Source organism: Staurois parvus, unplaced genomic scaffold (assembly GCF_062004578.1).
Source record: "Staurois parvus isolate SC_StPar_1 unplaced genomic scaffold, SC_StPar_1.0 ptg000205l, whole genome shotgun sequence".
NCBI lineage: Eukaryota > Metazoa > Chordata > Amphibia > Anura > Ranidae > Staurois > Staurois parvus.
Window position 1 is genome coordinate 94922 of NW_028318001.1, and position 25540 is coordinate 120461.

At 47.4% G+C, this 25540-nt stretch overlaps 1 protein-coding gene and 1 long non-coding RNA gene across 2 annotated transcripts in view; one reads left to right on the plus strand and one right to left on the minus strand.

The window, feature by feature from the left end:
• SPIDR (scaffold protein involved in DNA repair) overlaps nucleotides 1–25540 on the plus strand; it is a 770885-nt gene that overhangs the window by 93707 nt on the left and 651638 nt on the right. The window lies entirely within an intron of this gene.
• Nucleotides 2749–25540, minus strand: part of LOC149461313 (uncharacterized) — a 60303-nt gene continuing 37511 nt past the window's right edge. Inside the window, exon 2 of the long non-coding RNA XR_016312879.1 lies at nucleotides 2749–3145. This is a non-coding gene — a long non-coding RNA (uncharacterized LOC149461313). The remainder of the gene's footprint in view (nucleotides 3146–25540) is intronic.

A 25540-nucleotide genomic window follows, 5' to 3' on the forward strand; every position in this document is an offset into this window, starting at 1 on the left:
ATAGTGCATTTTGATAGTTTTTGGCTTCTCTTTGCTGGGTATCTTAAAGGCTAAGTTCACCTTTTGGAGCATGTAATATGTTACAACCATTTTCACCCAAGTTATAGTCTCCCTCCAACACCGGGACAGCAGGCGGGAGTTAACCTTTAGTCGCGCTCGTCACTTTTCAAAAATGCCACATCCACGTTATTCATTCACATTGATCTGTGAATTAAAGACCCATCTTGTAGTTCTCAGTGAATTGCAAGGACATTGATAAACACCCTCACAGCTCCTTCTCAAGCCCTGCAGCTTTCAAACTGATAGCCCGTATAGAGGTATGGGCTGAAAGCTGTTGTGCTTGTCTGCCGGAGCCTGACATTGCACCCTTGATCAGTGAATCAGTGCTTTGCTGGATCCTGGGAGAAGAAATAATAAATGCACATTTTTTTTTCTGCAAAAGTATGTGCATTTTTTATTTTTTCCCCAAAAGGTGAACTTACCCTTTAAGCTCTCTTAGAAGTGAAGCAGTCAATTGTGAGTATTTTTTGGATGAAAATTCTCTTTTCATACTAGGCTTTTTAGTTCAGCTTCTGGTTTCCTGTAGTACAATAATTTAAACATGGTCTAGGGCTCTCTTGCAGTCTACTGTCACAATGTTTCTACTTGCAATACTTGACAGGCAGCTGAAGTAGTGGCTTTTCACAGCCTCTGTATTAAGGATAGGTCCTGCTTGTGTTATGAAGCAATTGTAAAAGATAATGTATTTTTCATGTAATTGGCAGTGATTATGATTTCTATCAAGATTAAAATGTTAAACAATATTCTCAAATGCTGAATTGAAATACAAGTAAGAAAACTTTCTCTGACAATTGTAATTATTTTCAGCAGGAACAACAGTGAAACACAGTAGCAATTATAATAACTGCAGATGAGCATTCTATGTCTAGACTTGGCGCATTTTTGCACATTTTAAATATATTTTCTTTAGAATAGTCAGCAATTAAAAATATATAATGTATTTTCTTTTAGTATATATGAGAGTCTTAATATCCTGAGAGGGCAGTTTTTTTGGTTTCTAAAACTGCGCCATGCGCTTCAGGCTGTCCACTCCACCCAAACTCTTGAGATGCCACAACTGATTAAGGAAATAGTGGCTGGAACCATTAAGAAAGGCATGGTTTCTTGAATATATTAAGGTCTTTTTGACTCTTTTCTAGGACTCCGCTCCGGTTACCCTGCAGAAGGAAATGGGAACTAGATATGGTGGAGATAGAGGGTGAGAGATGTGAGGTGATTTTGACATCCTTACAGCTCATTTGTTTTTCTTATCCTCTTCATAGAAACTTTCCCAGCTATTTCTTTTGCAATGAGCCTACGGGACCCCCCCCCCCCAAATGTTAAGTGTAGCAGGAGGGATTCCCCCTGTACCCCAAGTGCAACAGAGATGTATTTGATACAATGTATGCTGTATTTAATACTCATATTCCACAAGACCTAATGGTATACCTTCTGGGTTCAGTAGACAAGGAACTGTTTACTCCCTGAAGTTATATTGCAGTGGCAAAGCTTCTTTACATTGCCCTAAAATGATAGCTCGCTGTTGTTTATCACCTCATACCTTTACCAGACAGCAGTGGATTGAACAGATGAACTCCACACGAATACGTGAAAAACTAACCTACCAACATCGTAACTTCCCTAAGAAATGTATGCCTATATGGCAAAACTGCCTGGATACTCTGGGGCCAGCTCCCAGGCTCCCAGCTCCATAGGCTCCTACAGGTATAATTTCTTTTGTATCCAGAGGGATTAAATTAGACCCTTGCTAATGGTGACAGTGCTGTGGTCCCTTGATGAATGATCAGTTATTCATAGTTTTAAAATAGTATTTAACTATTCATGTAAAATGTTTATTTTTTGGTTGGTTGTTTATCTTAAAGTAGAAAAAACAAACAAACAATACGTTGCATTGAGTGTATATGTACCACATTTACCTGTGTGATTGAATTTACCACCTCCCATCCGGCTGTGGAATATAAACGGCCAGACGGTGGCAGTGCAGGGTCGGGTGGCCGTTTATAAATGGCCTCCCTGCGCCCTACTTGTGCACGCTCCCTGGGAGCGCGCAGCACCGCGATCCAGAGCCTGCTGTGTTCTCCGGACACAGTGGAACACCGATCGTCGGACGGGACCTCTGTACGAGGTCCCAATCATGTGATCAGTGATTGGTTTTTTTTTTTTACTAAAAATATAATGGAATAAATTTTGGCCAAGATTTATGATACAATACTATTAATTTGCAAAATTTTATAAGAAAAACACTTTTTTTTCAAAATTTTCTGACTTTTTAATTTACATAGCAAAAAAAATAAAAATCCCAGTGGTGAATAAATACCACCAAAATAAAGCTTTATCTGTCTCAAAAAAAAATGCTAAAAAATTAATATGGGTACAATGTTGCATGACCGCGCAATTGTCATTCAAAGTGTGATAGCGCTGAAAGCTGAAAATTAGCCTGGACATGAAGGGTTAAGTGTTCGGACTGGAAGTGGTTAATTTTACTACCGTCAAATCTGTATGCTGTTACTATTGTGTGCACCTAAACGTGTTCAATAAAGAATTACATGCAAAAAAAGAGTTTGAAAATTAACCGCTAATTCTGTGCTCATTTTGAAAACTCTGAATATTTGTTTTCCAAATCCTGTTAGTGCATTTTTCATTAATTGTTTATCTTTCTTGATCACTCTTTTAGAAAGTTTAAAAAAATTTCTTCTTAAATATCACTTTTATTTGAATAGTAAATGGATAGAAACCATCAATTTAAAAACTTGTAAAAAGTATGAAAATGTACAAAACAAAAGTCAAACCATTACATCTTCACTTTGAGCTGTATCATGGTCTTAGTGTATATTTTGAAATGAACTTAAAGCCCAGATACAGCTAAAATTTGTTGTAGTTTAGTTGATTCTTCTGTTCTGGTTATGATAACACTCCAATAGTTGATGTTTTTTTTTTTGTTTTTTTTTTTTGCACTGTTGGTTCATCAGCAACCAGCTGAAATTTGTTGTGGATGCTTCCTGTCAGCTAATATCCCAGTGAATATCCAAAAGGTGAAAAGATATTACACATTACAATATTAATGTGCTGTGCCCAAATAATATACCTAAAAGTTAAAAAGAAAAAAAATATTAAAGAGAAATAAGTAGCTACCTCATAAATAATATACATTCCATGTCAAATCAACAGCAAAGGAGTGACTGCTTAAACCTGTGCAAGTATATATTTGTGAACATCATACCAGGAAATATATAACACATCATTCATAAATAACTTATAGCCCATGAAACATCTTTAAGTCTATGATTAAAAATCCAAGATGCAAATGAAAATCTTCCTGCCACTATTCTGCTGATAAAGTAAAAACAAAATAAAACCCAGTGACTAAACCCATAGAATAGCAGCCCACTGTCACAGTCGACCCCCCCCCCCCCCCCAAGATTACTAGAAGGTGTGAGAGCTCTACTGTATAATCCACTGCCATTCTTGTACATGAATTTGGATCACAGACAGATACAAGATGGAAAACCTGTGTTCATTGAAATAGAGGCTAAAAATAGTTAAGTACCACCTAAAAACGTTTTATTAAATACTAAAAGGTTACACTCACAGGCAAAAATAGTGTTAGCGTGGCATAAATCCCACAAAATGCCTCCGGTGCCACAAACCAGGCACTCCTCTGGCTCAAAAATGTCCAAGCATAATGTCACTGAGAACCAGTTCTACATGTATGAATTGACTTCCTCAGTGGCTGATGGGAAGTCATAGCTATCATGCTTACATAACCAACAATTCTAAAGCACCACCAACTATAGGAGGAAATTTCAGCCATCACACCCCTTAACCACTTGATCTCCAGAGAATTTACCCCCCTTAATGACCAGGCCTCTTTTTGCTACTCGGCACTGCACTAATTCAACTGATAATTGCCCGGTCATGCAATGCTGCACCCAAACGAAATTTATGTCCTTTTTTTCACACAAATAGAGCTTTCTTTCGGTGGTATTTGATCACCTGTGCGCTTTTTATTTTTCACGCTATAAACAAAAAAAGGCCAAAAATTGTGAAGAAAAGCAATATTTTTTACTTTCAGCTATAAAAAATATATAGTAAACTCAAAGTTGGTTATAAATTTAGGCCAAAATGTATTCTGCTACATGTTTTTGGTAAAAAAAAATCCCAATAAGTGTATATTGATTGCTTTGTGTGAAAGTTATAGCGTCTACAAACTATGGTATAGATACTGCAATTTACGTCATTTTTTTCTTATACAGCTCTGCGCTAGTTTAACGGACAATTGCACGGTCATGCAAAACGGTACATAAATGAAATTTACATCCTTTTTTTCCCCACAAATTGAGCTTTCTTTCGGTGGTATTTTATCGCCAAAAACAATATTTTGGACTTTTTGCTATAAAACATGTCCAGTAAAAAAAAATTTAAAAATCAAATTTAGTCATAAATTTCTGCCAAAATGCATTCTGCGACATGTCTTTGCTAAAAAAAAAAAACCCAATACGTGTAAATTAATTGGTTTACGTGAAGGTTATAGCGTTTAGAAATGGCGGGAAAGATACTGTGATTTTTAGTTTTTTTTATACTAATAATGGCGGGGATCAGCGACTTATGGTGGCGATCAGCGACTTTTGGCGGGACTGCGGCGGACATTCTGACATTGGGGGGTACTGACTTGGGGTCACTGACATCCCCAGTGACACCAATACAGTGATCAGTGCAAAAAAAAAAACACTGACACTGTACTAATGGCACTGGGGAGGAAGGGGTTAAGTTTATTATTCAGGGAAAGGGTTAACTGTGTGAGGGGAGTGTTTTACTAGGTGTGTACTGCAGGGAACACCGCTGATCGGGAGAGAGAAACTCTTCTGTCCCGATCAGCGTGTCCTGGAGCTGTCAGGGAACTGACAGCACAGCTACTGCAGCTGTGCTCTCTGTCAGCGATTGCCGGGACATAGCCGGTGACGACTGGCTGTGACCCAGTGACTGACATCCGCGGCTGTGATCGGCGGGACAGGTAGGGCGGCTCGCGCGCGCCCCCTACCTGTTTACAAAACACGTTTTAAAACGTGCTTTTGCCCAGCCGTGCCGCCCTGCCGCCGTATTTATACAGTGGCTGGGTGGCATGTGGTTAAAGTGCACATAGATCTAACCATAACATGATATCTGTACATGGAAAGATTTAAATCTGTCACAATCTCTGAATGTTACCATCAATAAAATAAACAAACAAAGCACTTCTTTTCATATGCACTGCTGATGTAGGGTCATTGTATACTATTATTGGACACAGGGAAGGGATTATTGTTAATACTGCATTAGAGAATGGTCCCTTCCTGGATGATCAACAAGAATTTATTTTGAGATGTTTAGATTTTGCCTATAGGCCTAACTTGGACCCAATTGTAGGCTAAAGGAAAAACCCGAACGGCCATGAATGTCACAAAAGTGATATCCATTCTGTCCTGCTCTGATTCAGCAAGGGATATGTTCATGGATCCCCTGCCTACTGGAACAGACGCCATCTATGTAAAAGGACCCTAAGAATATTTCTGAACATGGAACATTCTGAAAACAAGCACAGGAAAACATTTCTAAAGAAATGTTTCATAAGCATTTAACACAGGTACCAAAAAAAAAGTGTATTCACATTAATCCAGAAAAATACAAGAGGCTTTTTAAATAAAAAAAAAATAAAAATCAAGACACCCTGTTTAACAAGTTACAAAGAAAAACAAAGTTTTCTCCTTACAGTTTAAGCTAGCAAGTTGTCCATGATAAAGATTTGCCATTTTGCAGTTACATGCCTTCTGTTTGTAATACGATTTTCTAAATAATTTTCTGGTGTTCTTGGTGGGTCCAAGAATGTGGGTATCAAAAATTTTGCACTGACCAGTTATATATAATTAGAAATCCCTTCAAAGCATAGTCTTTCAGGCCTATGTTAACAGCAAACAAAATGGATGTAATACGTTGCAGTAAGTGAAAAGACAAGTACTTTTTTTTTTTTTTTTTTAAACATTCTTTATTTAGTTAAGAGTTCATTCAGAACAGGGAAAAGCAGTTAGTGAGGGGTTGCCAGAAATTGGAAATGTACACAATACGGATTTAGCTTTGCTTGTTGGGTATGTGGTTACAGGTATTGGAAATTATAGTTTTTAGGGCTTGTTCACATTGGACTAAATTTCTGACTCTTACCAAACGCTTCTACAGCTTTAGTTTTGGCATTAGACAGGCATTAATGTACTTTACAAATGACCATGAAAACTCTGCACCACAGGCAAAACAAAAAGAAAACAAAACTAAATAAACACAGCTGAGTATGATTATGGCTGCTGCAGTCTTCAAAATGTGTCTAACTTCCACATTAGTGAGCTCTACAAATGTGTATATAGACTGTGCTTCCAAAAATGTGAATCAAAATTACTTAACAATTTGCCACGTGAAAATGCACAACATATAAAAAGAGATTATATAATTGAACAACACAAGAAAATACAAATAATGTCCAATGTATCAGTAAGTCCCATTCAAGTAATAGTTACTTGAAAGCCAAAAGATAGGTGAACAGGTGCTGGTGCCATTAGTAACAAAAAACAGGCGACCCCACATGGATTTGCACTCACCACAATGAATGGACCTTCTATTACTGGATAAGTCTCATTTTTCTTTTTTTGGTTGGACCTGTGATGCAACGCGGTGCCCAACCCCTGCCCTTCTCACCAACTCATGACAAAGGACCAGCCAATCTCACACCGCAATTAACCCTTCAAACTGCCACCACCACCTTTTTACAGAGAAGGATGAAATTCACAAATCTTAGCAATAACACTATGATTTTAGCATAAATTGTCACAGACAGATATATTCAGAGGATTATTATCAGTAGCACTCTTTAAGAGAGGATTCTTTAGTTTGCATTAAAAGTTTGAGACAGTTTTAACACTTTTCAAAATAGGGTTTATCACTAAAAAGGTCAAAATGGTGCAATTAAAATATTTACAGATAGGGATGTTACAAAGACATAAAGAGAACAATAAAGCAACAGAGAAATAAAAGAAAGGCGTTAAGAAGGCAGAATACTTGCAAAGTCCTGGGTATAGCAGAGTCCAATTGTCCAAGCAATTGCGCCCAATTGTTCCCGGACCCACTGTGTGTGTTGTTACCAACTTGACCATTCACATGTACCAGGAATGGGATTCCTTTCCACGCAATATGCCGCCACTCAAAAAAGAGAATCAGGGAAAAGGTTCATTGTGCAAAGCAGCCGACTTTATTAAATCATATAAACCTAACAATTAAACCACACTCACATGTATATGTGCCTAAGGACCGGGACCAGGTATATACAGTGCTTGTTGTTAAAATGGCTGCCACCGCCCCTAAATCAGAAGCTGGATTGCTCTCCAGGGATGGGATGTGATGTGAAGCTTCCTGAAGATGTCCAATTACAGACGAAACTAGTTGAAGCAGTGTTCCCCAGCCAATACATCACATCCCATCCCTGGAGAGCAAGCATTGCTGGTTACATGTGTATGGTCAAGTTGGTGCCAAGACACACAGTGGGTCCAACCAACAAATGCACAATGAGACCTATCTAGTAATAGAGGGTCCATTGATTGTGGTGAGTTCAAATCCATGTGGGTTCACCCCGAGCACCTGGAAGTGGTCATTTGTTTTTTGTATTACTAATGGCATGTCAGGGCAGGAGCGGTGGAATGGGCAGGCAGGCCTAATGGTAAGGTCACGCAGCGACTGACGACAGCCACTACTCACAGACCAGAGTCCCTCAGTGCGTGGAGTCTAAGCCCCAGGCTGCCCTTCACCAGGGCCCCTGATGGTGGGGATGGACTTGACGCAGCCTGAGACCAGGTCGCGGCCCCCGAGTAACCCCAGCTGCTGTAACGACTGCCGCCAATGGCGTACAGCTGGTGGGAGCCAGATGGAAAACGTATAGCGTGGTCGGACAGGCCGGGTCGATAACAACGGAGCAAACAGTACAAGACGGTAGACAAGAATACTCAGGTCACGGGCCGGGTTCAGCAACGGGAGGTCAGGTAATGGGATAAAACAGAGAATAGTCTTGTCCAAGCCGAGTCAGTTACCAGGAGAGTTACGAGAACAGAACAAGAGCTTGCTGCAAAGGAACATACAGGACACTAATGCAAAGAGCAACTGCAGACAGCAGGCTTAAATGTGATCAGCCGCACCCTTCTGGAGGAGGAGCCGCAGAGGCCTGAAAGCATAAAGGATCCCACCATGCTTTGCAGGAACTTAAGATGGATGCCAGCACATGGAGCAACACAATCTCTGAGGAAAGGTAGGACCTTGACAGTACCTCCTCCTCAAGGACCCCTCCCCCTCCGCGGCTCCACAAAAGGCTTCTGAGGAAATCGGGCGTGAAAAGCGCGGAGGAGGGCAGGAGCATGAACATCTGCGGAAGGAACCCAGGAACGCTGCTCGGGGCCATAACCACGCCAATGGACCAGGAACTGCACCCGACCACGGACCAACCGAGAGTCCAGGATGCAGCTCACCTCATACTCCTCATGAGGCTTCAACAGGGATACGTGGAAGACATTGGAGATACGCATCCCAGGAGGAAGGGCATAGGCAACCGGGTTCACCCTGCGGAGGATGCGGAAAGGACCAACAAAACGGGGAGCCAGTTTCGGTGCGGGCACCCGAAGATTGAGGTTACGAGTAGACAACCACACCCAATCTCCGACCTGGTATGAAGGAGCGGGCAACCGTCTGCGATCAGCTTGGAGCTTCTGGCGCTGTGCTGAGTCCTTCAAGGATCTCTGGATCTGCCCCCCATGAGGAACGCAGGGCAGATGGTTAGCCACAGCCAGAATGTCCTGTGACGAGAACAACCCAGGCAATACCACGGGTTGGAACCCATAGTTGGCCATGAAGGGAGACATCCCGGAGGAGGAGTTGACAGCCGAGTTCCTCGCAAACTCTGCCCATGGCAGGAGATCGACCCAATTGTCTTGATGGTCTTATATATAGCAGCGAAGAAATTGTTCCAGGGCCTGATTGGAGCGCTCTGCAGCCCCATTGGACTGCGGGTGGTAGGCCGAAGAGAAGGAGAGCTTGATACCCAACTGGGAGCAGAAGGCACACCGGAACCTGGACACAAACTGGCTCCCACGGTTCGAGACAATCACCTTGGGCAACTTATGTAAGCGAAAGATCTCCCTGGCGAAAACCGTAGCTAGTTCTCGCGCAGTTGGCAATTTCTTGAACGGAACGCAATGGCACATCTTGGAAAAACGATCAATCACCATAAGAATGACCGTATGGCCTTGAGACGCAGAGAGATCCACAATAAAATCCATGCCCAGGTGTGACCAGGGACGCTCCCCATTGGGAATTGGTTGCAGAAGACCCAATGGAAGATGCCGAGGAGATTTATTCTAGGCACAGACCGAACATGTCGCTACGTATGAGGCGATGTCGGAACGGAGAGATGGCCACCAGAATGACCGAGAGACGACCCAGGACAACTGGTTCCTACCTGGATGGCCGGCAGCCTTGAAATTATGGTAGGCACGTAGCAAGCGGGTGCGCAATCCCTCAGGTACAAAACATCTTCCAGCCGGTCTCTCAGGAAGAGCATCAGTTTGAGCCGCCAAAATCTGCTTCCCAAGGGGAGAAGTCAGGTTGGTACGAATGGCAGCCAGAATCTGGTCCGGAGGTATGACCGAGGTCGGCTCAGAGTCCTCCCTGGACAGCTCAGAGTATTGCCGTGACAAGGCATCAGCCCTGACATTCTTCGAGCCAGGCAAATAGGAGACCAAATAGTTGAAACGTGACAAGAACAGAGCCCATCTGGCCTGACGGGGCGTCAACCTCTTAGCCTCTGAGAGATACGTCAAGTTCTTGTGGTCAGTGAGAATGAGAACCGGAACCAGAGCACCCTCGAGCAGGTGCCTCCATTCCTTGAGAACCTGAATAATGGCCAACAACTCCCTGTCTCCAATCTGGTAGTTGTATTCTGCGGAGGAAAGCTTCCTGGAGTAGAGCCCACAGGGAAGTAGGGGTCCATCAGGTGACCGACGCTGAGACAAGAGGGCGCCTACTCTCGTCTCAGATGCATCAACCTCGAGGACAAAAGGCAACCCAGGATTGGGATGAGACCGTATCGGAGCCGAAGTGAAGGCAGATTTCAGAGCTTCGAAAGCTAAGATGGCCTCGGGTGACCACTCGTGAGGATTACTTCCCTTCTTGGTCAGATCTGAGAGAGGCTTGGCCAGCGTGGAGAAGTTCCTGATAAACTTCCGATAATAGTTGGCGAATCCCAAAAAGCGCTGAATGGACCGAAGACCACTGGGATGAGGCCACTGCAGAACCGCCGAAACCTTTTGAGGGTCCATGGAAAAACCCACCGCGGAAATGATGTAGCCCAAAAAGGCAACCTGGGATCGGTGAAATTCACACTTCTCGAGCTTACAAAAAAGCTCATTCTCACGCAACCGTTGCAGCACCCGTTTAACATCCTGGATATGAGACTCCATAGACGCAGAGTAAACAAGGATGTCGGCCAAGTAAACCACCACGCACTGCTGCAACAAGTCACGAAAGACATCATTAATGAACTCCTGAAAGACCGCGGGCACGTTACACAACCCGAAGGGCATAACCAGGTATTCATAGTTGCCGGTTCTGGTGTTGAATGCGGTCTTCCACTCGTCGCCCTCCTTGATCCATACGAGGTTGTACGCCGCCCTAAGATCGAGTTTAGTAAAGACCGTTTCTCCCTTGAGGCGGTCAAACAGCTCAGTAATCAACGGAATTGGATAAGCATTCTTAATCGTGATTCAATTGAGGCCCCTAAAATCAATGCAAGGTCTCAACTCTCCGCCCTTCTTCACGAAAAAAAAGCCAGCTCCTGCTGGAGAAGTAGACTTGCGAATGTGCCCCCGGGAAAGCGCATCCGCAACGTACTGCTCATGGCCTGATTCTCTGCAACTGAAAGAGGATACACCCTGCCACGTGGAGGAGTGGCACCAGGTTGTAAGGCTATGGCACAATCGTACGGACGATGAGGAGGCAGAGCACCGGCACTCTCCTTGTCAAACACATCCAGGTACTCCCCATATTCAGTGGGCAACACAGAGTCCGAGGAGGCACACAACATCTTAACAGGTCCACGGATACACCAGCCCCTCACTGTGGCGGCCATGAGAGAATTTCGGCCGACTGCCAATCAAAGGTCGGATTGTGCTTCTGAAGCCAGGGATAGCCCAAAACCATGGAGTAGTGCGGGGAAGAAATTACCTGGAAACAGGCCATCTCCCTGTGAACAGCCCCAACAGCTACTTCAACTGGCAGGGTCTCGTGGGTAACCTGCGACGGTTGCAGGGGCCTGCCATCTATCGCCTCGAGGACCAATGAAGTCTCGAGCCTGCAGAGGAATGGAGTACTGGGCAGCAAACAAACTGTCCATAAACAACCCGCCAGCACCAGAGTCTACCAACGCCTGGGCCGTCACCGAGCCTTCCGCCCAGGAGAGCACAACAGCGATTAGCGGTTTATCTTTACGGGAAATCGGGGACGAGGAAACTCCACCCAAGATCTGCCCCCCGAAAGGATCTCAGGTGCGAGCGTTTCCCGGATGGACCGGACAGGATTGCTGAAAATGCCCACCGAGACCACAGTACAGGCAGCGACCCTCCTGACGCCGAGAGGCCTGCTCCCCCTCGGAAAGGCAAGCAGATCCCAGCTGCATGGGCTCACTACCAGACAAGCCATCCCTAGGAGGCATGGGAGGAGAGGGAGGCACAGGTGGGACAGAAAACGTAGGCGCCAATCGGTTAGGAGGCCTCCGTAGATGCTCCTTAAATGAAGGCCTCTCTCTGAGCCTGGTATCAATAAAGATTAGGAAAGAAATGAGTACCTCTAGCTCCACAGGCAGTTCTTTGGCTGTGATCTCGTCCTTCAACGCATCTGAGAGACCATGAGAGAAAGCAGCCACCAGAGCCTCATTGTTCCAACCCACCTCTGCCGCCAGGGTACAAAATTCTATGGCGTACTCGGCAACGGTTCGTGAACCCTGATGCATGGACATGAGCAGCTTGGCAGCAGAGGCGGAGCGAGCAGGCACATCGAATACCGTGCGGAAGGAGGCAACGAAACGGGCAAACTCGTGGATCACCGGGTCATTCCTCTCCCATAAGGGATTAGCCCAGGCCAAAGCCTTATTTGAGAGAAGCAAGATTAGGAAGCCCACCTTTGACCTCTCAGTAGGGAAAGCGTGGGGTATTAACTCAAAGTAAATGCCCACTTGGTTAAGGAAACCACGACACTGACTCGGCTCACTCCCAAAGCGCTGGGGAAGACGGGCAGAACCAGTCATACCTCTGGGCACCGTGAGTTCAGCAACAGATGCGGAGGTAGGCACAACAACCGGAGCAGCAGTCGGTGCGTCCACCGGAGTAACCGCCGACCTAATAGCCCCAGGAGTAAGGTGCGCTGTGCGTGCCAGCAGAGCCTGCAACGCCTGAGCGAACTGATCCAACAATAGATACTGTTGATCAAGTCTGGCGAGTAACATAGGGAGCAAAGGCGTACCTGCACCGCCAGGATTCATGGCATTCGTGTAATGTCAGGGCAGGAGCGGTGGAATGGGCAGGCAGGCCTAATGGTAAGGTCACGCAGTGACTGACGACAGCCGCTACTCACAGACCAGAGTCCTTCAGGGTGCAGAGTCTAAGCCCCAGACTGTCCTTCACCAGGGCCACTGATGGTGGGGATGGACTTGACGCAGCCTGAGACCAGGTCGCGGCCCCCGAGTAACCCCAACTGCTGTAACGACTGCCGCCAATGGCGTACAGCTGGTGGGAGCCAGATAGTGTGGTCGAACAGGCCGGGTCAATAACAACGGAGCAAACAGTACAAGACGGTAGACAAGAATACTCAGGTCACGGGCCGGGTTCAGCAACGGGAGGTCAGGTAATGGGATAAAGGAGAGAATAGTCTTGTCCAAGCCGAGTCGGTTACCAGGAGAGCAACGTGAACAGAACAAGAGCTTGCTGCAAAGGAACATACAGGACACGAATGCAAAGAGCAACTGCAGACAGCAGGCTTAAATGTGATCAGCCACACCCTTCTGGAGGAGGAGCCGTAGATGCCTGAAAACATAAAGGCTCCCACCATGCTTTGCAGGAACTTAAGATGGATGGCAGCACATGGAGCAACACAATCTCTGAGGAAAGGTAGGACCTTTACATGGCACCAGCACCTGTTCACCTATCTTTTGGCTTTGAAGCAACTATTATTTGAATAGGACTGACTGATAAATTGGACATTATTTGTATTTTCTTGTGTTGTCCATTTATATTTTTGTTTTCTGTTTGTTGCATTTTCACATGTGGGAAAGTGTTACTAAACCCAGTAAAATCCGTCTGTATATGCAGTAAAACATGCTTGCTATACTCCCTGTGAGACCTAAGGGGTTAATCTTCTGCATTGTGTAAAAACGCTTTGTGATCCTGACTTCTCTGATCCCCTCTTGTTCCAGTGTCTCCCTCTTATCTCCTGATAAGACATATCGTGTAGAGACACTGCACATGCTCAGTTTGGTGTGTATTGCTAGAGAGGGTTTTTTTTCTTGCACATGTGATCAGCACAGGACTAATGCTCAGACAGAGGTCAGGGGTTCTGCATCCTTCTAGAGAAAACTCCTACACGATTTAACCAGTGCTCTGCTGAACACTGATATAAGTCCCAAGACTGCTATATACTGCTGATGAGAAAAGTTTATATTTACTAATATAATTGTATTTCCATGTTCTGTGTACTATGGGAGACCAGATGGAGTGAATGCAGGGTCCTGGGTTTAGTAACACTTTAAGTAATTTTGATTCACATGTTTGGCAGTGCAGTCTATATAAACATTTTTTAGGGCTCGTTAATGAGCTTTAGTGTGGGCATTAGACTGGATTTTTACTAGCGTTAAAAACACTCCCTAAACTCCCTATGTGCAGTTTTGAGCATTTTATAAAACCACACCACAAACACCTATAACTGTAATGTTATTAACGCTCTGCAATGGCACCGCAAATGCCCTCCAAACGTCTGCAAGGGCATTTGTGGTGTGTCACCTTAGAGTTGAATGAGAGGCGTTGAAAGGTTTCAATTTCCTCCTGACTCGACATGAGGCTTCCATTTTGAAGCAACATGACACTAACGCTTCATGTTTTGATAATGTGAACAGCACTGTGTGCTACCCATGGTATCATTTGCATAGGCATTTGAAGAGCGTTAAAGTGGTTTTAAAGGCTCAAGGTTTTTTACCTTCATGCATTCTATGCATGAAGGTAAAAATTCTTCGCTGTGCAGCAGTCACCCCGGAATACTCACCTAAGCCCCCTCTCAATGCAGCGATGTGCACTGGAGTCTCAGCTTTCCTGGGACTCCTCCTCATTGGCTGATTTTTTTAGTGTCCATAGACCTCAAGGACGCATTCCTACATGTGCCGATATTCATTCCCCACCAAAGATTTTTGCGGAGTAGGGGCTCAGCATTACCAGTTTATAGCACTATCATTTGGGCTGGCCAGGGCTCCCAGAGTTTTCACAGAAACTCTGGGAGTGGTATCGGTCATTGGTTATCTAGATGATCTGTTGCACAGAGGTCGGTCGGTGCCAGGCCTGAAGCAGGATGTGGTCCTTATGATGCAGATCCTGGAACAGCTGGGTGCTCAACTTCAAGAAGTCAGCTCTGGAGCCAGTACAGAACCTGGAGTATTTGGGGATGGTCCTAGACACGGTTCAGGCAAAGGTATTTCTGCCTCCAGGGAAATGTTGCGCCCTGAGGAACGAAGTTTGCAGTTTAAAAGCCAAGATCTAGCCTTCAATTCGCCTCCTGTATGAGGTTGCTGGGGAAGATGATGTCCTTGTTCGAGGTTATTCCCTATGCCCAATTCCACTTCAGACCACTGCAAAGGAACATTCTGACTGTTCAGAACAAGAAGGTTCCAGCCCTGGATTACTGTATGTCTCTGTCTCCAGAGGTACTGTGAAGCCTGAATTGGTGGTTGATAACTCACAATTTGGAGAGAGGGAGATCCTTTTGGTCAGTGGTGTGGAAATTAGTAACCACCAATGCCAGCCTCTCAGGTTGGGGCTGTCCTGGAGGAGGCCACAGTTCAGGGAACATGGCTTCCATGGGAAAGGGATCTACCCATTAATGTCCTGGAACTTTGGGAAGAGAGGCTGGCTCTAAGGTATTGGACATCCAGGCTTCTGGGTTGGCCTGTAAGGATTCAGTCTGACAATGCCACAGAAGTGACATACATCAACCACCAGGGTGGTATTAGAAGGTGAGGAGCTCAGGAGGAGGTGAAATACATTTTGACTTGGGCAGAGATATGTTCCAAGTTTGTCAGCTGTGTTCATTCTGGTGGTGGAAAATTGGCAGGCAAATTATTTTATTTGCTAGCAGTTGATTCCAGGGGGATGAGCTTTGCCTCCCAAGGTTTTCAAGGGAATCTGTCAGCGATGGGGTTGCCCGGAAGTATATTGACATCCAGGATCAACAACAAGGTCGGTCTATTAATATCCAGGGTAAGGGACCCTCACGTAGCAAGAGTAGTTGGTTTCATGATTCCTTGGAACCAGTTTTTGGTTTGCAGGATTTGGGAGGAGTCTATTCTGGTGATATTTATTGCTCCGGCCTGGCCCAGGAGGGTCTGGTACACAGACATAGTGAAGATGGCTGTAGACGGGCCGTGGTCCCTGCCGTGTCGGACAGACTTGCTGTCTCAAGGTCCTATATTGCACCCAGCTTTACGGTTGCTAAATTTGACGGCATGGCTATTGAAACCCAGTGTCAGGGATCTCCTCGATCCCTGCCGCGATGGTCCCGGCGCAGGCGCAGTGCACCGCCCTGTGCAGGGACACGGGCACTAGGTCCGGGCCGGCCGCGGCGTTCGAGTTCGCGCATGCGCAGTAGAAGCCGCGGCCGCCCGCTGGGCACCAATGGCAGCGCAGGGCGGGATATTTAAATGGCCCTGAGCTGTCATTCAGTGCCTTCTGGTCTTCCCTGCATCCTGTGAACCTGTGATCCTGTGCCCCTTGTAAGTTTTGACCCGGATTGTACCTGACCTTGCTGCTTTCTCCTGCTCTGACCCTTGCTTTGCCTGACCTCTCTCCTGAATGCCCCCTATTGGATTTGACCTGCTGTTGCTGACCTGGCGTGTGACCCGACCATTCTATGCCCGCTGCCTTGTACCTTGCCGTCCTCTCTGTTACCGGCCCGTCTGACCTTGCTCATCCATCCATCCATCCCTTGCAGCGGGGTCTTCTGACCTCCTCACATCAGACTCTTCCCCGTGGGAGCCCCTTGCGCATACTACTACCACTGACGGGCGCACCCAGTAGTCACGACCTGGTCTCAGGGAGCTCCAAGTCCATCCCCACCATCAGGGGCCCTGGTGAACAAGCACCCTGGGACTTAGACTCCGTGCGCTGGGGACGCCTATTCAGTGGAGTGCTAGTAGTACCGCCGGGCGGTCCCTTACAGTACCAGAAGGCCATGACTGAGTCTAGAGGAGGTCCCTCACCGCTGGAGGAGATCTGCAGGCACCTGTCCAATTTGACACAGGCCGTATCGGCCCTGCAGGATAGATGCCAGCAGATTGAAACTCAATTCCAGACCTGCACTATATCTGTTCCCGCCCCACAGGCCACGGTCCCCGCACCTCCAGCCGTAGCAGCCCCTGTGCTGGTGTCTGGGGCATCCGCACCACTCCCGGCGGCCGACCCCCGAGTACCCTTACCGGAACGTTTCCACGGGGACCGCACACGCTTCAGATCATTCCGCGAGTCCTGCCTCCTCTATTTTGAGCTACAACCCCGAACCTTCGTGACTGAATCCGTGAAGGTGGGGTTCGTCATCTCCCTTCTGCAGGGTGAACCCCAAGACTGGGCCCATCGATTACGGGGAAAAAATGACCCTCACCTCAGTTCGGTTGACAGTTTTTTTGATGCTATGGCCATCCTTTATGATGACCCGCAGCGGGCAGCTTCTGCTGAAGCTACTCTGTACACGCTCCGGCAAGGCCGCCGAGCGGCCGAGGAGTACGCATCTGAATTTAGGCGGTGGATGGGGGATACTCGCTGGAACGAGTTCGCACTCCTGCATCAGTTCCGTATTGGCCTATCAGATGGCCTGAAAGACGAGCTCGCCCGGGTGGAGGTACCTGAGACTTTAGAGGACTTAATAGCACTGACCATTAAAATTGACCGTAGACTGCGGGAACGCAGGTTTGAGAGGTCCGGCCAGGGTCATGGAAATCCCTGGGGATCATTTCAAGGTCCCAGACAAACACCTAGGCCATTCATCCAAAACCGGCCACCTGGAGACAACCCCGAACCCATGCAGCTCGGCCTGGCACGGCCTAAACTATCCCCAGAGGAACATCTGCGCAGACGATCCCAGAACCTGTGCCTCTATTGTGGCGAAGCTGGTCATATGGCACGTTCCTGCCCGCAGAAAATGAGTAAGTGCACCTCTTCTTCCTTATCCATTGGCAATGTTGGTCCATCCCAATACTTAGTGGTACCCCTTTCCTTTCAGCTTCCAGAAAGGACCGTGGAAGTATCGGCCATAATTGACTGTGGGGCATGCAGCTGCTTCTTGGATATTAATTTTGCTCACCAGCAGGGTATTCCCCTTCAATTGAAACAGAAGGGGTTCAATATTTATTTGGCCGACGGTTCCCGGATAAAATCGGGGGTAGTGAACCAGAAAACCCCCTCCATCACCACTGTCATTGCCGGCCAGCACCAGGAACTCCTCCGCCTGGATGCTATAGCTTCACCCCTCTTCCCAGTCATTCTGGGGCTCCCATGGTTACGGGCCCATAACCCCCAGATTGACTGGGAGACCGGAGTAATCACGTTCCCTTCCCCATACTGTCGGATATACTGCCGCACTCCGGGCCCGGGGGCCCCCCAAATCCTCCTGTGCTCTGAGGGGGAAGCTGAATTAAAACAAGTAATCCCTGCAGTCTACCATGGGTTTCTAGATGTGTTCAGCAAACGGGGAGCCGATACTCTACCCCCCCACCGCCCTTATGACTGCCCCATTGACCTGTTACCCGGCTCAGAAATTCCTTTTGGGCGAATCTTCCCCCTTTCAGAGCCCGAATTGGGGGCTCTAAAGGAATATATCGAGGACAGCCTCCAGAAGGGGTTCATCCGCCACTCCACTTCACCGGCGGGGGCGGGAATCTTCTTTGTTGAAAAGAAAGATAAAACCTTAAGGCCGTGCATCGATTACAGGGAATTGAACAGGGTCACGATAAAAAACCGTTACCCACTACCGTTAGTACCAGAGCTGTTCCAAAGTCTAAAGTCAGCAGTGGTTTTTACCAAGCTGGATCTGAGGGGGGCGTACAACTTGATTCGCATAAGGGAGGGGGACGAGTGGAAGACGGCCTTCCGCACCCGCTTCGGTCATTTTGAATATCTGGTCATGCCGTTCGGGTTGTGCAATGCTCCGGCCACTTTTCAACACTTTGTAAATGATATTTTTAGGGACTTTCTGGATGTCTTTGTGATCGTTTATTTAGACGATATTCTGATTTTCTCCCCGTCTTTGGGGGAACACAGAATACATGTAGCAAAAGTATTGGGGCGGTTACGGCAGCATGGGTTGTACGCCAAGGCAGAAAAATGTTGTTTTGAACAATCCAGCATTGCCTTCTTGGGCCTGATTATCTCCACCGCGGGGGTCGCGATGGATCCCCAGAAGGTCGCTGCAATACTGGATTGGCCTGAACCCACAGACAGGAAAGGCGTCCAACGATTTATCGGCTTTGCAAATTTTTACCGGAAGTTCATCAAGAACTTCTCGGGTCTGGTCTCCCCCATTACTCAGCTAACCAAGCTGGGAACCCGATTCAGATGGACACCAGAAGCGCAGGGAGCTTTCGAAGTCTTGAAGAAGCTGTTCACTTCGGCACCCATTTTGGGTCACCCAGACGCCGCTCTGCCCTATATCTTGGAGGTAGATGCGTCGGAGAATGCGGTAGGCTCCATCCTCTCCCAACGAAAAGGCACCAAGGAACTGCTCCACCCTGTAGCGTTCTTCTCACGGAAGCTTACCCCAGCGGAGAGGAACTATGATATCGGTGATCGAGAGCTACTAGCGATCAAAACGGCGTTAGAGGAATGGAGGTACCTGCTGGAAGGTGCGGTGCACCCCATCTTAATATTTACTGACCACAAGAACTTAGAGTATCTGAGAACCGCCAAGCGTCTACGCCCGCGACAGGCGAGATGGGCACTATTCTTTTCAAGATTCAACTTCCACATTACGTACCGGCCAGGATCGAAGAACACTAAGCCGGATGCGTTATCACGGATGTACGAAGACGCCAAGGAGACCCCAGTACCCGACACCATCCTGTCCTCGGGTAACTTCTTGGTCCTTCAGTCGGACCTTCGTTCCAGACTAATGGAAGCATCCACAAACTTCTCTACCCCAGGCGGAGGGCCGCTCCAGAACAAAGGGGGACTCCTATGGAGGGAAGATCGAATTGTGGTGCCGGACGATGCCCGAACCCTGGTCTTGGGGCATTGCAACGACCACCCGATGGCGGGGCACTTTGGCCCAGAAAAGACCCTGGAACTTCTTCGACGCTCATTCTGGTGGCCAGACATGGCTAAGGATTGTAAGGGCTATGTAAGGTCCTGTGTCACCTGCCAGAAGAACAAGCCATCAAGAAACAAGGTTTGGGGTCTGCTGCGACCCTTACCTATTCCTGAACGGCCTTGGCAAAAGATCTCATTAGACTTTATAGTCGAGCTTCCGCCATCCCGAGACCACACGGCAATCCTGGTAGTCGTGGACCGCTTGTCCAAGATGGCCCACTTCATCCCGTTGAAGAAAACCCCCTCGGCGGCCGAGACCGTGCGAGTCTTCATTCGTGAGGTAGTCAGGTTGCATGGGGTCCCCGAAGACATTGTCTCGGACCGAGGGGTCCAGTTCACGTCCAGATTCTGGAGAGCACTGTGCAAGGCCCTGGACATCAAATTATCTCTCTCCTCTGCGTTCCACCCTCAAACTAACGGTCAAACCGAAAGGACCAATCAGACCTTGGAGCAATACTTGAGATGCTATACCTCGTTTACTCAAGATGACTGGCTGCCACTTCTACCTCTAGCGGAATTTGCGTATAACAACGCCCGCCACTCAGCAACAGGGCAGTCCCCCCCGTTCTTTGCCAACTATGGCTTTCACCCAGTCTTCCTCCCGGATTTGGTGTCGGAATGCCCAGTACCAGCAACACAAGATGTGGTAACGTTCTTCGCTGCGAACAATAAGAAGCTTCAAGTGGCCATCAGTCGGGCCCAGGAAGACTACAGGAAAGCATCCAACAGGAAACGGAGGGGAGATCTGGTATTGCGGCCTGGGGAGAAGGTTTGGCTGGCGACGTCCAATTTAAAGATGCTTTGCCCGTCAAAGAAATTGGGGCCCAAATTTATAGGCCCCTTCTGCATTAAACGGATGGTTAACGAAGTGGCCTACGAACTCGCCCTCCCTGACACGCTCAAGATCCACCTGGTCTTCCATGTGTCCCTGCTGAAGCCAGTGGTCCCAGATGCCTTCCCTGACCGGGAATCTAGACCCCCGGAAGCGGTAACGGTCGAAGGAGAAGAAGAGTTTGAGGTTGAAACGATCCTGAAGTGTCGGAGGAGGGGAGGCCAGACCCAATTCCTTATCAAATGGAAGGGCTATGGCCCTGAGGACAATTCTTGGGAACCAGCCCGTAATGTCCATGCACCCAGACTTGTCCGGAGGTTCTTTCGCGATCACCCGTGGTGGAGAGATCGGGTGGGCATCCGGAGGCTGCCCGTAGGGGGGGGGCAATGTCAGGGATCTCCTCGATCCCTGCCGCGATGGTCCCGGCGCAGGCGCAGTGCACCGCCCTGTGCAGGGACACGGGCACTAGGTCCGGGCCGGCCGCGGCGTTCGAGTTCGCGCATGCGCAGTAGAAGCCGCGGCCGCCCGCTGGGCACCAATGGCAGCGCAGGGCGGGATATTTAAATGGCCCTGAGCTGTCATTCAGTGCCTTCTGGTCTTCCCTGCATCCTGTGAACCTGTGATCCTGTGCCCCTTGTAAGTTTTGACCCGGATTGTACCTGACCTTGCTGCTTTCTCCTGCTCTGACCCTTGCTTTGCCTGACCTCTCTCCTGAATGCCCCCTATTGGATTTGACCTGCTGTTGCTGACCTGGCGTGTGACCCGACCATTCTATGTCCGCTGCCTTGTACCTTGCCGTCCTCTCTGTTACCGACCCGGCCCGTCTGACCTTGCTCATCCATCCATCCATCCCTTGCAGCGGGGTCTTCTGACCTCCTCACATCAGACTCTTCCCCGTGGGAGCCCCTTGCGCATACTACTGGTGAACAAGCACCCTGGGACTTAGACTCCGTGCGCTGGGGACGCCTATTCAGTGGAGTGCTAGTAGTACCGCCGGGCGGTCCCTTACACCCAGATCCTACACTTTCGAGTGCGGCGCTGCATGAGCTAGGGACGGCATCCCGCGGCTCCGGAAACCTCAGCATAAAAAAGCAGTCTTCTGCACCAGAGGCTATACTTACCTGGCATGGGAGTGCCCCCTGTGTCTCCCCCGTCCTCACTGACATGGACCGGTACTTGTGGCTGGCGACACCCGGCCCCGATCCCACGGCACAGTCCCAGTGGAACAGCTCTCCCCCTCCTGTAGCCAAGATGGCCGCCGACCATGCTTCAAACAGCAGTGGCAACAACAGGATGGGCAGCATAGACTCAGAGCCAGGAGCAGGTAGGACAGAAGCACAGCCACCTAACACACCATCATTGGGGCATGCTGGCACTGTTATTCCCATAGACCAGTACGAAAGAATTGCACAGGCTGTCGCTTCCCTATTACTATCTACTATTACTCAGGCAGTGGACAGAGCAGTAACACAGGGCATAGAGCAACTTAGAAGGGACCTGGGAGAAAATGCCAAACATATATCTGAAGCTGAACAACGCTTCTCTGACCTAGAGGATGAGTTTCAAGCTATGCAGGTGGGCGCTATACAATCGAAACGCACGCAACAGAGCATCTTGGATAAGCTAGATGACTTAGAAAACCGTTCACGCAGGAACAACCTGCGCATCGTAGGCCTCCCAGAATCCTACAACTCAGGCTCATTGACTGATATCTGTTCTAAGCGCATTCCCGCAGCACTGGGCATCTCGACACCTTGCCAAGTCGAAAGGGCACATCGTTTGGGGCATCCTCAAATGATAGATGCACGCCGCGTTTAATAGTTGTCAAATATCTCAACTACGCTGACCGGGTAGCTATACTCAACTCATTTCGCAATTCAAACTCCCTACAACTTGACGGACATAAGCTATTATTGTTTGCCGACTACTCTCAGGAAGTCTCCCGTAAAAGAAAAGTGTTCCAGCAAATATGCTCTGCACTATATCAAAAAGGGGTCGATTTCATCCTTGCATACCCTGCTACACTCTTTCACTACGCCTACAGGGGAATCCAAATCATTCGCACACCCAGAGGAAACCCTTTTGTACTTTCAAGCCAATATATCTGACATGATGGGCTCTCAAAATCCTCATCATACCCCCCGAGACCCCGGCCCGAGAGACCAACGTAGTCCACGAAAAGACCCACCAAAGAGGCAACTCGTCAACTTCGCATCGGCAAAACAAAGACCACCCTGATGGCTGACGCTCACCCTACTCGAGTACCTACTTACTGGTATTTAATGCCTCACGTTATTGTACTCTATTGTATTTCAATGTTCTTAACCAGCTGAGACACCCATAAAATTTCTCAGGTTTTCTTGTTCTTTTTTTTTTTTCTCTCTCTTTGTCATGTTTCAATACAATCTTTGACTACTGCGCCGCTGTGGAAACTAGGGTTGGCTGTCCCCTCCTTTATTGATGATCTATGATGCTATCGGGGTTCCCCCTTTTCCTTGCCTTTGGCTATGCAGCCCCTCAGTGCAGGATCCACAACCTATCATTTCCGGTAACGCTGGTCAAAGATGAGGTTACATGTGGAATAATGTGAAGTTCAAAATGCCTTTAAAGTTTATTGTTAATTTTGTTTTTCAATGGACCCCTGTTGGGTCACCCCAGTATCTGTATCTCCCTCCCCATTCTCTCTACTCTCTATTCTCTTTTTACCCGGAGACCCCCCAACACCCCACCCCCTCACAATACACCAAGAGAGCATGGATAATAGTACTGAGTTCGCTAAGTTGTTACCGCATAGGGATGCTTCTCAATCCTCTCCGATCACCCTCATCCTCACATTATCATGACACGCATAGTTTCATGGAATGTAAGGGCCTGAGATCATCTCATAAACGTATAGCCATCCTCCACCATCTCAAATGCCTGAAAGCTGACATTGCGTTTCTTCAAGAAACACACTTAACTCAAGCAGACTTCACGCGCATGAAAAAACTATGGGTGGGACAGGTGCTGGGATCACCTTCACCTAATAACAAAGCGGGAGTAATTATTCTCATACATAAACTACTATCCCCTGACATCGTTTCGCTAGCTACAGACGATGAAGAACGTTATGTTGCTGTACAAATTAAATTAGACTCCTCCTCCCTAATACTGGTTAACATATATGTTCCAAACTCCTCACCCAAGCAATTCTTCCAAGATCTGTCCTCGAAAATATCGAACTTTATGCACCTCCCACTTGTTTTGGGAGGAGATTTCAACTTGTGTATGAACACACAGGAGGACAAATCAAAATCGTCTAACCCAACTCACCCCCCATCACATGCTATTGAGTAACTTTACAGAGTCATTACAATTTACGGACGTATGGCGTCTGACCCATCCAGAAGGAAGAAAATTTACTTTCTTTTCCTCTGTCCATCACACTCTATCCAGAATTCACTACTTCTTCACCAATCCCATCTTATTACAAACCATCATGGACTCTAATATACATGACATTGCGATCTCAAACCACTTCCGATCTCTATATCCCTACAACACACACAACATAACCAACACTCACAGACGTGGCGCTTCCCATCTTTCCTGGCAAATAACCAGGACTTACTCCGGGTGTTAAATAATACCTGGTCTGAGTTGTGCAAAAACAAACGCAGCGCTCCAAACAATCCCCAACCTCTTTTGAGAAACAGGCAAGGCGTTTCTATGTGGTAGAATCATAGAGTTTACCTCCACCTACAAGAGAAACCTTCTCCGAAATTACGTAGAAGCAAGCCACCGTCTAAGACAGACACAAAAAGATTTAGCGAATCTCAACTCTCATGAAAACAGGAAAGCCTGGTCAAAGGCCAAACAACAATTCGATACATGGGCAACAGCCCAAGAGGCGCTACACCAATCCCATAGCGACCTGAACTTTCACAAATTTGGTAACAAGCCGGGCAAGCTGTTAGCACGACTATGCAAAAAACCTTTTATACCCACCCTCTTTACGTCCCTGAGGGATTCCCATGGAATATTAAAAAGCGACCCTAAAGACATTATTTCCATTTTAGAAAACTTCTACCAAAACCTATATGGCTCAGACCCTATAGACACCGCTCGGGCCACCTCCTTCCTAGACCACATCTCTTCGCACTCCAATCTCTGAACGCCCCAATATCTCAATCAGACATCTCCCTAGCCATTAAATCCCTCACGATCGGTAAAGCCCCCGGGCCTGATGGCTATACAGCTGAATTCTACAAACTCATAGCCGAAACCCCTTCCCCTACCTTACAATCAGTGTTCCAATCAATCCAGGGGGGAGGGGACTATCTTCCCTCTGGATTTCAAGCTCACATTAAACTGATTGCCAAAAAAGATAAAGACCCGACAGACGCTGGATCATATCGGCCAATATCCCTATTGAACCTCGACGCAAAACTCCTACCAAAAATCATCGCCTCTCGCTTAGCCACTATAATACTCACTCTCATTCATCCTTCGCAAGCGGGTTTTGTGCAGGGTCACTTGGCGGTATCAAATATTTGTAAGGTTATATTGGTCCTGAATCAGGCCGCTAATGGCTCACCCCAAGATGCAGCAATCGTCTCACTAGATGCCGAAAAGGTGTTCAACAATGTCAATTTTGAATGGCTTTTCTTAACATTACGGAAATTTGGATTTGAGGGCCCTTTCATGCACCTGATTCGAGCCATGTACTCTTCCCCAACAGCCCATGTCATAGCGGCAGGCCATTTATCTAACCCCATTCACCTTTACAAGGGCACCAGACAGAGATGCCCTCTATCCCGTTTACTTTTCAGTCTGGCCCTGGAACCATTAGCACGCTTCCTATTCCACTCTGATCTTCATGGTATCACAATTGGGCAGCAAGAATTGAGAATCGCTTTATTTGCAGATGACATTTTAATTTTTACTTTGCACCCATCTCTCGATCTGCCATACATTCAAAATATTTTTTCATCCTTCCGCCTCT